This window comes from Phascolarctos cinereus, unplaced genomic scaffold (assembly GCF_003287225.1).
Source record: "Phascolarctos cinereus isolate Bilbo 61053 unplaced genomic scaffold, phaCin_HiC Scaffold_2;HRSCAF=192, whole genome shotgun sequence".
Lineage (NCBI taxonomy): Eukaryota > Metazoa > Chordata > Mammalia > Diprotodontia > Phascolarctidae > Phascolarctos > Phascolarctos cinereus.
The window spans coordinates 136,304,412-136,316,554 of NW_027555625.1; the positions used below are offsets into that span (position 1 = coordinate 136,304,412).

The 12,143-nt window shown below is 39.9% G+C and overlaps 1 protein-coding gene across 12 annotated transcripts in view; it reads left to right on the top strand.

Annotated features, from left to right (window-relative positions):
* Window positions 1–12,143, top strand: part of CSGALNACT1 (chondroitin sulfate N-acetylgalactosaminyltransferase 1) — a 402,593-nt gene that overhangs the window by 69,197 nt on the left and 321,253 nt on the right. For 9 of the 12 annotated variants that reach the window (XM_020969596.2, XM_020969598.2, XM_020969595.2 and 6 more), the window contains one exon: window positions 5,439–5,497. The exons of the other annotated variants lie outside the window; for them this stretch is intronic. The gene's annotated coding sequence lies outside the window, so the exon portion shown is untranslated. The remainder of the gene's footprint in view (window positions 1–5,438; window positions 5,498–12,143) is intronic. 12 annotated transcript variants of the gene reach the window in all.

The following is a 12,143-nucleotide window of genomic DNA, read 5'->3' on the forward strand; positions in this document are numbered from 1 at the left end:
TATTTGAAAGAGGAGGAAAGCAGGTGCATGTTTAATTCAGCACATGTGTAAGTTGGTGCTCAAAAATTTGTTTTGATGAGGAAATTTAACCTGCTTTCATTAGGGTACATAATTGGAAAATATATTAATTTTCTGTAGTCTTTGTTGCCTTGTATCCCAAGACAAGATAGCTCCTTTGTTCACATTGGGTGGGCAAAGGGCAGCAATAGTTTAACGTGTATGTTTGTATCCTTGGAAGGATGACCTTCATCAGTGAGATCATGGATCTCTTGGCAAGTTGAAGCACGTACATCTTATGTCCTTTTAGTAGAATGCCAGCTCCTCAATGAAGGCTCTTGACTTTGTCTTTATACTTCAGCACCCACTCCAACGCTTTGCACACAGTAAATGATTAACAAATTTTTAAAAATTGAATTGAATGTTTTCTAAAGTCTTCAAGTCTTGTGTAGTGGAAAAAGCAATGGAATTAGAGTTAGGAGACACAGGTTGAAATACCACTTTTTAATACTTGTGAGCTTTGTGACTGGGAACAAAGTACCTGACCTCTCTGTGATCCACTTTCCTCACAGATGAATGACTGAAAAAAACAGTTATTAAGCACTGAGCATATGCCATAGCACTATCTCTATTAAGAGCAGGAGATATAAAGAGAAAAGTGAAACATTCTCTCCTCTCAAGTGACACACATCCTAATTGATGACAGGACCAGGATTATCAATCATAGACTCGTAGATTAAGTGACGGAAGGGACCTTAGGAGTTCATCAAGTTCAACTCCTTCATTTTACGGAGGAGGAAGCTGAGGCCGAGAGATTGAGTGACTTGTCTAGGATCAAACAAGTAGTTACTGTCTGAGAGAGGATTCAAAACCAGGTGTTCCTGATTCCAGGTCCATCCCTCTTCCCTACTCTGTGACACGTATAGGAAGGATCCTTCTATAAATCACAGGGTTGATGTAAGGCTCAAATAAAATTTTATGTATATATGTGTTTATATATAAATATATGCATGTATAAATATAAATGTATATCTATGTATGTGTGCATGCATATATTAATGTATGTATATATAAATATACGTGTCCATGTATACATACATATGTATGTGCAATGTGTGTATATGTATTTGTGTGTATGCTCACATGGATGATTTCATGAACAGTGGCATCACCGATTATTGCTCTGCAACTTTTCTTTTGGGGCATGCACAATAGTATTCTTCACACATACCAGCACCTGTGAGATGCTGGGGGGTGTGGGATGTAGCTGCTTCTTTAGAACACCCGAATTTACTACTGTGGAAACAGCTTCACAGCTGTCATTACAACTACGCTGGAACAATGACTTCTTTCACTACTCTGTCACAGTTTTCCATGTGTCAGTCTCTTGATATAGGTTTTGATTACAATTGGAATGTTTTCCTATCTAGTTGCCTTTCTGAATAATTTCTTCTATTTGGAGGCAGGTAGGTAGCTGAGCAGATAGAATGGTGAGTTCAAATCCTGCCTCAGACGCTTACTACATGTATGACCCTGAGCAAGTTACTTAACCTCTGTCTGTTTCAATTTTCTCATCTGCAAGATGGGAATAATATCAATTATCTCCCAAATTTATTATGAGGATCAAATGAGATATTTGTGAAGTGCTTAACATAGTGCCTGACAAACGGTAGGTGCTTAATAAATGCTTATTTCCTCCTTCCTTCTTTCCTTTCTTCTTTCCTTCCTTTGTTCCTTTTGTCCTTCATCCCTTCCTTCCTTCATCCCTTTTTTCCTTCTTTTTGTTTTTGCCTAGAAAATAGTCATCTTCTTCCATCCCAGAAATTATAGAGGCATTCGGAAATCCCTTTTACCTTTCTCTGTCAGGGAGAGCAGGTTTCCTTTCTAGTGCTTGTGACTGGTAAGTACAGCAGGCACAAAGGCCAACACAGAATAATATGTGTAGGTCCCTGGAATGTTTCTTTCTGTGTTAGAGAGGAGGAGCTCTTCGAGCTATGTAGTCTTATGGGTCTTTGTGGCTTACTTAGGAATCGTCCTTGTAAATTACCATTACATGCTGCCTGTTTTGTAGGTGGACAGTGGGTTTGTGGGACCTTTGGGAATGCTATATTGAAGCTGGCCTGGCCACATTCTGTTCTTTTAACAGATTTCTGCTAATCTACTAGGTGTTGGTAATTAGTGTTTCTTTGTTTCTTCTGTGGGAGTCCTGAGTGTTATGGGATCAGAATCATAGAATCTTGGAGTTCGAAGGAATCTTACAAGCTACTTAGTGTAACCCATGCCTGAATAAAATCCCCTCTATAACATATTTGGAAAATGGTCCTCTCACCTTTAAAGCCATTAAGTGAACGGGATCCCTCTGCTCCCTAAGGAATTTCAGTCTATTTTTGGAGAGTTCCAGTTGTGGGCAAGTTTTTCCTTAAGTTTTGTAAACCTAAATTTGCCACTTTGCAACTTCAACTCCTAATTGCTCCTAATTTTTCTCTCTTTGATCGAATGGAACAAGTCTGATCCCACTTCTATTTCACAGACTTTCAAGTAGTTAAAGACAATTGTTAAGACTTTTTTTGGGGATTGACTCTTAAGACTTATTTTTAAACAAAAAGATTAGTGATGAGTCACTTTATTCTTTGCTTATATAAAAAGATTCGTGTACTAGCCACAGTAGCTACCTTGATAGCTGTTCTTTGGACAGGCACTTTTATATGGGTCATTTGTAAATTGTTCAGTGGATTCCCAATTGGGTGCTTTAGTGGTCAGTCATAGTCTATTTCCATACTGGGAAGAGGGTCAGGTAAACTAGGTTTTGGAGAGGTTATCAAAGATAGCCTTAGGAGAGTGACAGTATATCCCCAGAAGAAGTTCAGAAATTATCATTTCTTATCATCATCAGCATCATCATCATCATCATCATCATCATCATCATCATCATCACTTTCTTAGAAGATCTGAGATGTTACTAGTATTCCAGGGGCAGAGATCAGGCTCAGTGATCTTTCAGAATTCTCTGGAAGAATGTGTCAGTTTTGCTTCCCCAAGTGCCACATCCTACGTGGATGACAGAGAGCTTGGTTATAATAATGGCACCATTAATAGTGGTAGCCATTTCTATTGAGTACTTGACGCTCAGGCTAATAACATGGCCAATGTAGTCTCCAATGGCCACAAAAGCATTGAACCTGATGTCATAGAATCATGGAATCACAGAATTTGGGAGTTAGAAAGAACTTCATTGTCCTTTTTCATTTCATTCATTGTTCATAGTCTAATTCATATATGAAATAATCTTCATTCTCACATATCTTATCCCCTTCCCCTGCCAATCTGACTCAGAAAGCTTGTATACTATATTTTGAAAATCATAATTGAAAACTGCCTAGACCTATGAATCATAGTACAAAGTAAAAATAGAATCTACTGATCCTTTTTTTCAAAATTTTTTTAGGCAATTGGAGTTAAGTGACTTGCCCAGGGTCACACAGCTAGTAAGTGTCAAGTGTTTGGTCTGAGGCCAGATTTAAGCTCAGGTCCTCCTGACTTCAGGGCTGGTGCTCTATCCACTGTGCCACCTAGCTGCCCACACTGGTCACCTTCTAAAAGAAACTTCAAAAAGAAAATCCCAGGAATGTTGTAGTCAAAATCAAGAGGTTGTAGGCCAAAGAAAAAATATCGCAAGTATCAGAAAGAATGCGTGAGCACCAGTGAGCCACATTAGGATCACAGAAAACTTGGCAACTACCGTTTTAAAAAAGAGCAGAGCTTAGAACATGATATTCCAAAAAGCAAAAGAGAGCCTTATAGCCAAAATAACCTAGCAATACTGAGTATAATCCCAAAGGAGAAAAAGAGACATCTTCAATGAAGTAGGAGACTTCCAAGCTTTACTGGTGACAAGATCCAAGCTTAATAGAAACTCTGAAATGGAAACACCAGAGTCAAGAGAAAAACACACACTCACAGACACACACACAAATACATTCAAGTAATTCAAAGGGTTTATATGAGGGTGAAGTATTTACATTCTAAAAGTTGGAGAAGAAACAATTGTCTCCTCAGAACCATAATGTCATCATCAAAGGTCACAGAGAGAATTAAATAAGACAAAGGTCTGGGGAGTGATTTTATTATGTCTTGATGATCTTAAGAGAAGAAAGAAAAGGGAGGAAAAAGAAATATATTAGAGAAGAAAGGGTGGAACTTAACTATCTCATATAATCTAGTGTTCAACAAGATAGTGCAAATATGGATGAAGGAGTGTGAGGGGGGAGTGATCATCACTGAAACTTCAGTTTCATAAAGTAGACAAAGGAGGGTAGAACACACACAAGCACATGCATATATATTAAGAGTATTGTGCAGAAATACTTTCAACTCAACTGGGAAACAGGAGGGATCTGGAAGAAGTTACAAATAAGAAGGTCGGTTTCCAGAAGAGATGAGTCATTAGCAAAACAAATTTCAACCTCAGTGGGTGGATTTTGAAGTGGGGTTTGAAAGGAAAGGAAAGGAAGGAAAGAAGGAAGAAAAAGAAGGGTAAGAACCTGTCATGGGAAATGGAAGAGAAGAAGGATAGGGGAGGGGAAACAGATATCAAATCTAGATCACTAAGGCTGAGCATACTCCTTTATATACTCTTCTTGATAAAGAGAGAAGCAAAGGACAAAGAGAGAGAAATGTGTGAGAGGGTAGGATGGAGGGAAACACACAATTGTGTATTTGGCTCTCCACCCCCATCACTAAATTGGGCATTCCCTTTGACCCAGTGATCCTTTTGTTAAACCTATCCTCCAAAGAGGTCCAGGAAAGAAAATGGGTCCCTACGTACAACAACATTTATAGCAGAATTCTGGTAATGACAAAGAACTGGAAACTAAAGGGATGCACATCATTTAGGGAATGACTGAATGAATTGTTGTTCATTAATGTAATAGAATAGGCAGCTAGGTGGCACAGTAGCCAGGAAGACTCATCGTCCTGAGTTCAAAGCTGTCCTCAGACACTTACTAGCAGTGTGACCCTAGGCAAGTCACTTAACCCTGCTTGCCTCAGTTTCCTCATCTGTAAAATGAGCTGGAGAAGGAAATGATAAACTAGCATCATTGCCAAGAAAACCCTAAATGGGGTCATGGAGAGTCAGACGCGAGTGAAAAACAACTAAGTAACAACAGTGTAATAGAATATTATTGTGTTATAAGAAATGACAGAAGGGAAAACTGACATGAACGGATGCAGACAGGAGTAGACGGTACCTGTAGACCAGTATTGTAAAGAAACAAAACTTCGAAGGACTTAAGAGCTCTCACCAACTCACCTGCCTCCTGGTGGTGAGGTGATGTATTCCAAGTGCAGAAGGAGATGGAAACATATTTTTGACTATAGCCAGTGTGGGAATTTGTCCTGTGTGACTATGCATATTTGTCACTATGGTTTTTTCATTTTAGGGTGAGACCGTTGGGAGTGTCCTGTTTACCTGCAAAGTCAGCAGTTATAGCATAGATTGGTAAGCTTTTATCCTTCCTCCTGTATTTCTGTTATAGATGTTTCTCTGGGTCTTAGTATTTTAATTTTCAATGGTCCCTCCACTTGTAGAGATGTACTTTGTGCTGTAATTTTATTACCTTTTAAGGTAGTCCATTTTGGGGAATTCCCAAGCTCACTCCCTCACTGATTTTCATATATATATTTCAGCGTGTTATCAGACTTCTAGATCCTTAGCTAAGTACAAATCTTTCTTAGAATTTGATGTCTATGTGATCTGCATTTCCAGTCACTAAGGGGTAAAATGATAATGATTGGTAGCCTATTTTTCATGTTCTTTGTCACTCAGCAGTCAATGTGTTTTCATGTTTTTTTTTCTTTTTTTGTGGTCACCTTGGGCAAATCCCTTAACATCTTTGAACCATGGTCCTACTATTTGTATAGCATGTGTAGTGATATTGACCTGCTTCTGTCGTCGCTATGAAAATTAAAATTAAATCTCTTTGTAACTTTGAAAACCCCCGTATACATGTAGAAAGCTAAAAAGTAATAGAAATCATCACTATCTCTGGTAATATATATTAATAGAAAAAGAAAGTCGGACTAAAAAAATGCTTCATGGGAGAATTTACCTGAAGCAGAAAGAAATTGAGGAGATAGGCTTTATATCATACAGTTTTGGCCAAGTTTCTTCATCTCTCTGGACCTTGGTTTCTTGTAAAATTAAAGGATTGGAGGAGGTGATCTCCAAGGTTTCATCCTGCTCTAAAATCTTACAGTCTTTGACCTGAAGTTTATCAGTCTAGGGTTTGCTGCTATAAGAGAAAGGATCGTTTATTTGACTTGTCCTGATTCTAGTCCTCTGAAAATTGAAATCAAGATACCATCAGGAAAAGGGGTGGGCCTCAACATCTTGCTTTGTTTTGTTTTGTCTTTGAGGACACTAAGATCTGAACTTTTAGCTCAATACCTTGAAATGAATACAGCAGTAGTTGGAATGCATAAGGAAGTGTGTATTGCCATGTATGTCCCAGCCTGGTGACCTTTACTTGGGTGAGGAGGGAGGTTTGTGGAAGACAAACTGACAGTAGCCAACCGTTTTGTTTTCACATTCTGATTTTAGTCTCCTACGCAGCTGTCTCTAGCATTCTGGCTCTCCTCTCAGAATAGTTTACTGATTACCCTTTTGAATCTTGAATTTGACACCCCTATCCTTTTTTTGGGCCTGTTCAAAAGCCACTTGTTCATTTGTCCCACACCTCTACCCTTTTCACTCCTTCCCCCTCAACCAGGAATCAAGACATAACAAGGGAGCTGCCAAGAGGGAAAAAAAATAATAAGTTAGGGCTTTTTATTCTGGAAAGATACAAGATTAAAGTCAATAAGAACGAGGCCAGGGTGAACTTGGACTTGTTCACCAAATACTGGTCAGGGTGAAGATAAGAAAGCATTCCTTGCCTTTTGGAAAAAAAAATCAGCTTTAGACAAGTAAGAGAAATTTGATTCAGCAAGCATCTATTATGTTCCTACTATGTGCTAGGTACCATGGAAACAATAACAAAAAAGTCTCCTCACTCAAGGAGCTTAGATTTTACTGACAGGGAAAACAAAACAAAACATGTACACAGATAAGTAAAATGTACACATATGGATACGCACATATCTCATATATTAAATATTTACATGGCACTAATGTATTTTATTTAACTTCATTTAAATTTGCAAAACGCTTTACTTGTGTTAACTTATTTGATCCTCACAACAACCCTAGGAGGTAGATACTCTTATTATGCCTATTTTACAGATGAGGAAACTGAGGCAGAGGTTAAGTGTCTTCCTCATGGTTAAACAGTTAGGGAGTGTCTGAGGCAGGATTTGAACTCATCTTCCTCACTCCTATTTCAGTGTTCTATTCACTGTTCCACCTGACTGCCTGTATATGTATGTGTATGCGCGTGCATGTACATGCATACATATATGTGCCTACATATTCACACAAAATAAATACAAGAGGATTTTGAGATGGGAGGCAAACAGCTGATTGCAGTAAGGCTTTTTAGAGGAGATGGAACATGAATTGATCATTCAAGGGATTAAAGATTTGAAGAGGTTTAGGTGAAGAAAGCAAGCATTTTAGTCATGGGAGATGGTTTGTGCCCAGGCTGGAGGTGGAAGCTAAGATTCTATAAGTGAGGAACAGTCAAGTGTGCCCATTTAGCCGGAATGTAGAATGTATGGGGAGGAACCAGGTGTAAACATCTTGGAAAGATAGGTTAGAGACAGATTGTAAAGGGCTTTAAATGGCAGACGGAGGAATTTGTAGTTTACAGGAGAGGTCAGTGGGAGCCAGGGAAGCTTCTTGAATAGGAGAATGACTATAGTCAGACCTATGCTTAAGGAAACATGGAGGAAGATAAGGCCAGACGCAGGGAGATTGTTGCAGGGAGATAGTCCAGGTAAGAGTCATTGAGGGCCTGAATCACAACAATAATCAATCAGTCCATGAACATTTATTAAGCACCTACTGTGTTCCAGGCACTGTGCTAAGTACTTGGGATACAAAGAAAGGCAAAAGACAGTTCCTGTTCTGAAGGAGCTTACCCTCCCCCCCCACCCTCTCTAACAGAGAGGCCCCAGGGAGAGGAAGTACTGAGAAGTGTGGGTTTCAAGGTTGATGCGATCTTGATAAAGTTCCCTTGAACTAGGTGAAAAAATTCTAAGGAGTGCTGAGCAACAGAGTATTTGTAAATATTTGTAAAAAGACCTAGGGAATCTTGATCTTTTAAAGGAATACAATTAGTGAATCCTTTTATAAAAATCATATCCTAATTTGCCTTTTACATATTTAGATATTAGTACATTGGGAATATTTAAGCCTGCATGTTCCTTGGAAGTTATTTAAAAAGTGAATAAAGATGCTTGCATGCCTGACATCATTGCCATTCCAGATTTAATGTCCCCAGAAGTGGTGGCCCATCACACATGTTGAGGTTGGCAAAGGTTAGCATTAAGGGGAGAGGGAGTGAGACCATCTTTTTTCAGAGGGGTTATCCTGAGCACATTTAACACAATGATTGTTTCCAATTCACTCCTCATAGATAATGCTGAGCATAATTGGGAATGAGGGGAAGCTGGGTGGCACAGTGGATAGAGTGTCAGGCCTGGAGTCAGGAAGACCTGACTTCAAATCCAGCCTCAGACACTTACTAGCTGTGTGAGCCTGGGCAAGTCACTCAACCCTGGCTGCCTCAGTTTCTTCATCTGCAAAATGAGCTGGAGAAGGAGATGGCAAAACCACTCCGGTCTCTTTACCAAGAAGACCACTAAGTGGGGTCACGAAGAGTTGGACATGACTGAACAACTACAAAAATAATTGGGTTTAAGATGTGTCTTTGCTACACAACCTTTGCTGCAGTAGTGATGTTTTATCTTGAGATCTCTGACTCACCTGCCACGTAATTTAAAAGTCTACATTTTGCTCTTAAGTATATGGACTTTGTTTTTGTTTTTGGAGTTGCTGACCACAAAACCAGTTCAGGCTGTATAAATTTGTATAAACCTGAAGCAAATTTGAGTGAGTCCTGAGATATTTTGGAGGAAGGGAACCTTTTGTTTCATCTTTGGTCCTAGAGGAGAAAGGGGGTCTAAATAATCATGTTTAGCTTTAGCCATTTTTGACAGACACTTTGGAATTTTACATGTTTTAAAGACACCAAGAATTCAGTGTAATCAACAAACATTTGTTAAAGCCTATGTAGCCAGGTAGCAGAGTGGATAGAGTGGTGGACCTCGAGTAAGGAAGACTCGAGTTCAGATTCTGCCGCAGATAGTCCCTAACTGTGTGACCCTGGGTAGATCACTTCATCTCTCTGTACTTCATTTTCCCAGACTATAAAGTGTGGGGGGTTGGACTGCATGGCTGCCAAGGTCACAGTCAGCTTGAAATGGATGACTTTAAGTGCTGACTACTTTGTGTAAGACTCTGTGCCAGGTGCTGGGGATACAAAAAATGAAATATCCCTTTTCCTCAAGGACTTTTATTCTTCCGGGGATGGTGTGTGCCTAAGTGTGCAAATAAGTAAATATGAAGTCATTTTAAGAGGCCTAGAGACAGGGACCAGAGCAGGGGTGGCAAACCTGCAGTCTTCAGGCCACATGTGGCCTCTAGGTCCTCAAGTGCAGGCCTTTGAGTGAATCCAAACTTCACAGAACAAATCCCCTTAATAAACCGTTTTGTTCTGTAAAACCTGGACTCAGTCAAAAGGCTGCACCCGAGGACCTAGAAGGCCACAGGTTCCCCACCCCTGGGTAAATGAAGGTGGAGATTGTGAGTGGAGAGAAGTGGAAATAGATGAGAGGTTATGGAGGCAAGCATCCCTGCTAGTTGGATTTGAGAGGAGATTTTGGATTTTGAAATCCAAATGTGCAAACCTGGATTATTAGACGCACTTTAGTAGCCTCAACAGGGATGAGGAAGTTTTATGGAGTTTGGGGAACGGGGGTGGAAATGTGATGAGATCCATTTTGGATTTGCTGAGTTTGAGAAACGTGGAAGTTTTCTAGTGGAGGTTGTATAACCACCTGTTGGGGATTGTTACAGAGAGGATTCCTGCTCAGCTATGGAAGTGTCAAAGCAGGCACCTAATGTGGCTAATGTGTAACTAGAATTAAGGAGAGAGATTCAGATCAGACAGATAAATTTGGGGGAGAAGTGCATGCAGAGGGCTATACGAGGTTGGGAAGGAAGTTAAGTGCCAGGTATTGTGCTGTTCACGGGAAGGTCAAATACTGAAATTGAAGCTTCAATACTTTGGTCTCATCATGAGAAGATGGGACTCATTGGAAAAGACCCTGATGCTGGGGAAGACTGAAGGGCAAAAGGGGATATCAAAAGATGAGATGGACAGATAGTGTCATGGAAATAATGAAAATGGACTTGGATAGACTTTGAGAGATAGCAGAGCATAGAAGGACTTGGTGTGTTATGGTCCACGGGGTCCCGAAAAGCTGGACATTACGGAATGACCAAACAACAACAACACTGTGCTAAGCACTTTACAAAAATCATCTTATTTGATTCTCATAACATCCCAGAGAGGTGAATGTTATTATTATCCCCATTTTACGGATGAGAAAATGGAGGCAGACAAAGGTTTAGTGAGATTAAGCTCCCAGGGTCACACAGCTAGTAGGTGTCTGAGGTCAGATGTGAATCTTCCTGACCCTAGGCCCAATAGCATGTCACATAATCGCCTCAAACTGGGGAACGAGTTGGTAAATGCTTTATTTCTGGTCTTGAGTTCATAGGCTTGTGATCAGGATTAGAAAGGACATTTTGCAGTCAGAGGAACTGGATCATGACCCAGACCTTCTTGCTCTTTCCTACCTGTATGACCTTTGGCAAGTCACTGAACCTCTCTGGGCCTCAGTTTCCTCAATCAGTCAACCATTCAAGTATATGTTAAACACCATTTATTTGCCAGGCTACTGTGCTGGGTCCTAGGGATACAGGTATAAAGAGTGAAACAATCATTTAACATATGAAGAGTTTGTTCAAGATGATGTCTAAGACAGTGGTGTCAAAGTCAGGATGCATATTGACTTAGAAAACCACAGATTAACATTATCTATGTTGTATTGTATTTTTATTTATTATGTTTAATGTTTGCTGGTTACATTTTAATCTGGTTCTGGCAGCATTGCAGTGGATTTAACACTTCTGCCCTAAGGTCTCTTATCTTCCAGTTCTAGACCTGTGAAATTATGCACATCTCCTGGGAGTGCTAGGAGCTAACAGATACTTTGTTTAGTTTCTTAGCATGGGAAGTCAATGATGGCATCTCTCATAGTGACAGAACAGAAGGGCTTCGCAGTTTCTCTGTGTCTCATGGTGCATAGGAACCAAATGAAACAACAGGGTGTTAACAAAAATCTTAGCAAATTTCTCAGCCTTAATAGATTAGAACTACATTAAGACCTTTGGGACATCCTGTATTTGGTAACCAAATGAAACAACAGGGTGTTAACAAAAATCTTAGCAAATTTCTCAGCCTTAATAGATTAGAACTACATTAAGACCTTTGGGACATCCTGTATTTGGTAACCAAATGAAACAACAGGGCGTTAACAAAAATCTTAGCAAATTTCTCAGCCTTAATAGATTAGAACTACATTAAGACCTTTGGGACATCCTGTATTTGGGCAGCCATGACCAACAGGAAGGAAACGGGTGAAATGGATGAAACAGAGTAAATGTGGCTTGATTCTGACATGTTTGCTACACATTCTTCAGTGTCCAATTAACAGCTTGTTTTGGGATGTGTAGGACCAGCTGCAGTGCTTCCCTGCCAGTATTCAGCCTGGGCCTTCTTGTAAGAAAAAGGAAAAACGGATTCTGTGCCACAAAGGGACTGATTCCAAAATATCATTACTACTACTTAGCTATTAACTGTGATCATAGGACAGTAAGATACAGAGCTGGAAGGGACTTTAGCGACCAGCTGGTCTAATATCCTCATTTTATAGATGAGGAAACAGGCCCAGAGGGACAACTTCTCTCTTCTGATACTGCCACCGCCCTGGTCTATGCCGCTATCACCTCACATCTGGACTATGGCAACAGCTTCTGTTTGCTCTCCCAGCCTCTACTCTTTCTTCAATTCAGTCCA